This window comes from Orycteropus afer, unplaced genomic scaffold (assembly GCF_000298275.1).
Source record: "Orycteropus afer afer isolate SDZICR_OR568_19922 unplaced genomic scaffold, OryAfe1.0 scaffold00315, whole genome shotgun sequence".
NCBI lineage: Eukaryota > Metazoa > Chordata > Mammalia > Tubulidentata > Orycteropodidae > Orycteropus > Orycteropus afer.
This window is the reverse complement of record NW_006921902.1, coordinates 810541-814322: the sequence shown is the minus strand read 5'-3', so window position 1 is coordinate 814322 and position 3782 is coordinate 810541.

Genomic DNA, 3782 nt, shown 5'->3' with positions numbered 1-3782 from the left:
CCTTGCTTATGTAGAGAAATACAACTAATTTTTGTATGTTGACCTTGTATCCTGCCATTTTGTGAAACCTCTCTATTAGTTCCAGTAGGTTTTTTTTTTTTTTTTTTAATTGAGTGCCTTGTGTTTTCTATGTACAGGGTCATATCATCCACAAATAGAGATAGTTTTAGTTCCTCTTTGCCAATTTGTAGGAGTTCTGGTAGCATAGTGCCTAAGGCACTTGACTGCTAACCAGAAGGCTGGCTGTTCAAACCCACCAGCCACTCCTCAGAAGGAAAGTTGGGCAAACTAGTTCTGTAGTGATACTGCTTTAGAAACCCAAGGAGAGGTCCCTAGGAGTCAAGTCTGATTCCATGGCACATAACAACAACAAACAACTTGCCAATTTGTATGCCTTTTATTTTTCTTTCTTGCCTTATTGCTTGGCCAGGACTTTCAATACAATGTTAAATAGAAGTGGCGATAGAGGGGATCCCTCTCTGGTTCCTGTTGATAAGGGGAATGCCTTGAGTCTTTCTTCATTAATGATGTTGGCCGTTGGCTTTGTAAATATACCCATTATAATCTTGAGGAATTTCAATTCTATCTCTATTTTGCTGAGAGTTTTAAACAGGAATGGATGCTGGATTTTATCAGATACCTTTTCTGCATCAATTGATATAATCAAATGGTATTTTTCCTTTGTTTTGTTTATGTGGTGGATTACATTGATTGATTTTCTGATGTTGTACCATTCTTGTAAACCTGGTATGAATCCCACTTGGTCCACATATATTAATTTTTTGATATGTTGTTGGATTCTGTTGGCCAGGATTTTCTTAAAAATTTTTGCATCTATGTTCATGAGTGATATTGGTCTGTAGTTTTCCTTCCTACTGGTGTGTTTGCCTGTTTTTGGTATTAGTGCTATGCTTGCTTCATAAAATGAGTTTGGGAGTATTCCATCTTTTTCTATGTTCTGGAATAGTGTGAGGAGCATAGGTGTCAACTCTTCTCTGAATATTTGATAGAATTCTCCAATGAAGGCATCAGGGCCAGGGCTTTTCTTTGTGGGAAGTTTTTTTTTTTTTTTTTAATGACCTGTTAAATTTCTTCTTTTGTTATGGATCTGTTCAAGTTTTCTATCTCTGAGTGGGATAGTTTAGGTAGGCCTTGTGATTCTAGAAACTTGTCCATCTCTTCTATGTTCTCCAATCTATTGGAGTACAGTTTTTCATAATATTCTGTCAGTATCTTTTTTTTATTTCAGTTGGCTCTGTTGTGATGACACCATTTTCGTTTACAATTCTTGTAACCTTCTGTATCCTTGTTGTTTCTTTCGTTTCTTTTGTTAGATTTGCCAATGGTATATTGATTTTATTAATCTTTTCAAAGAACCAGCTATTTGCTTTGTTGATTTTCACTGTTTTTTGTTTGTTTGTTTGTTTTGTTTTCTGTTTCACTTATTTCTGCTCTGATCTTTATTATTTCCTTGCTTCTAGATACTGTGGGATTCTTTTGTTGTTCTATTTCTAGTTGTTGGAATTGATGAGTTAGAATGTTGATTTTTTTTCTTTCCTCTTTTTTGATGTATGCATTTATTGCTATAAACTGTCCTCTGAGGACTGCTTTTGCTGTGTCCCATAGGTTTTGATATGATATATCTTCATTCTCAATTGTTTCTAGGAATTTTTTTATTTCAGTTTTTATCTGTTCTGTTACCCAGAAGTTTTTGAGCAGTGAGTTGTTCAGCTTCCATATGTTTGATGCTTTTTCCTTGCTCTTCCTACTATTAATTTCTAATTTTATAGCATTGTGGTCCAAGAAGATGCTTTGTAATATTTCAATGCTTTTGAATTTATTGAGGCTTGTTTTCTGTCTGAATATATGGTCTATTCTGGAGAAGGATCCATATGCACTGGCAAAGAATGTGAATTGTGCTTTTGTTGGGTGAAATACTTTGTATATGTCCATGAGGCCAAGTTGATTGATTGTATTGTTGAGTTCTTCTGTATCCTTGTTGAATTTTTTTCCAGTTGACCTGTCCCTCTTTGAAAGTAGAGTGTTAAAGTCTCCTACCACTATTTTAGAGTTGTCTATTATCCCTTTTAATTCAGTTACTATTTGCTTCATGCATTTTTGAGCATTTTCATTGGGTGCATAAATATTTATTATTGTAACATCTTCTTTGTCAAGTGACCCTTTCGGCATCATATGATGTCCCTCCTTATCTCTTATGATGTATTTTACCTTAATGTCTATTTTATCAGAAATTAATATTGCTACTCCTGCTCTTTTTGGTTCCATTGGCTTGGTATATATGTATTTTTTCCATCCCTTAATTCTTAATTTGTTTTTATCTTTGTGTCTAAGGTGGATCTCTTGTAGGCAGCATATCAATGAGCTTTATTTTCTTTTCCAGTCTGCCACTCTCTTTCTCTTGATATGCATATTTAGTCCATTCACACTGAGTGTAATTAGTGACAGGTATGAATTCATTGCTGTCATTCTATTGTGTTTTATTTATTTATTTATTTATTTTGTGGTGGTGTTGGTGTTTCTTTGGTCCATATACTGTTCTGTGCTGAGTTCAGTTTGCTGGCTAATGCTTTCTCCCTTTTCTTCTTTATAGTTGGTTTTGTGCTTATTAAACCCATATGTTTTCCTTCCTTCTGGATTTGCTTAGAAGGCTTGTTACTTTTCTTTGTGGTTACCTTAAAGTGCATTCTTGTCTCTACATTTTTAGAACAGTGCGTACTGTAAAAACATTTCCCTGTTTTTCTCTCCATTTGAAAGTCTGTACCTAGAAGTTTTATTCTTTCTGATAGGTTAGTTGCTGTTGCTGTGTTCTGATTGACTTCTTTACTCTTTAAGGTGCAATGTTTTTTGGTCTTATTTTGAGTATCTATTTCTGATTTAGTTTTAATGTTGATGCCACGTATCCTGGTTTTGTTGATCTCTGTTGTGGGTTTTTTAATTGGAAGGACTTCCTTAAGCATTTCTTGGAGGGTTGGTGTGGTTTTCACAAAATCCCTTAATTCCTGTTTATCTGAAAATGCCTTGATTTTGTCCTCTTATTTGTTGGATAATTTGGCTGGATATAGGATTCTTGGTTAGAAGTTCTTTTCCTTCAGTGTTTTATATATGCAATTCCATTGCCTTCTTGCCTGAATTGTTTCTGCTGACTAATCAGAGCTCAGCCTAACTGTTTGATTATTGTAAGTAATATTTATTTTTTCCCAGGAAGCTCTCAAAATTTTTTATCTTTGGTTTTGGAGAGTTTGATTATAATGTGCCTCAGTGTTTTTCTCTTGGGATCTATCTTGTGTGGGGTTCTATGAGCTTCTTGGACAAATATATTTTCTTCCTTCATGATATGGGTGAAGTTTTCTGTTATCAGGTCTTCCACAAATTTCTTGGTGTTCTTTTTTGCTTCTTCTTGTTCTGGGATTCTAATGAGTCTTATGTTGTTTTTTCTCATGTCATCCCATATAATTCTTAAGTTCTCTTCATTTCTCTTAAATCTTTGTTCTGATTTTTCTTCATACAGGCTAGTGTCCAGGGATTTGTCTTCTAATTGGGATATGCATTCTTCAGCCAGTTCTAACCTACTCTTTTGTGTTTCTACTTTGTCAATTCTGCCATTTTGGTACTCATCTTCTGCATTTCTAACTGCTGTTTTTGTATGAGTTCTGATTTTGCATTAATCTTATTATTTTGTTCTTGAATGATTTTCCTCAGTTCTTCCAGGGAACTGTCTGTGTCCTCCTTGTTTCTGTTTGGGGTTTCCTTAGGATCTTGTA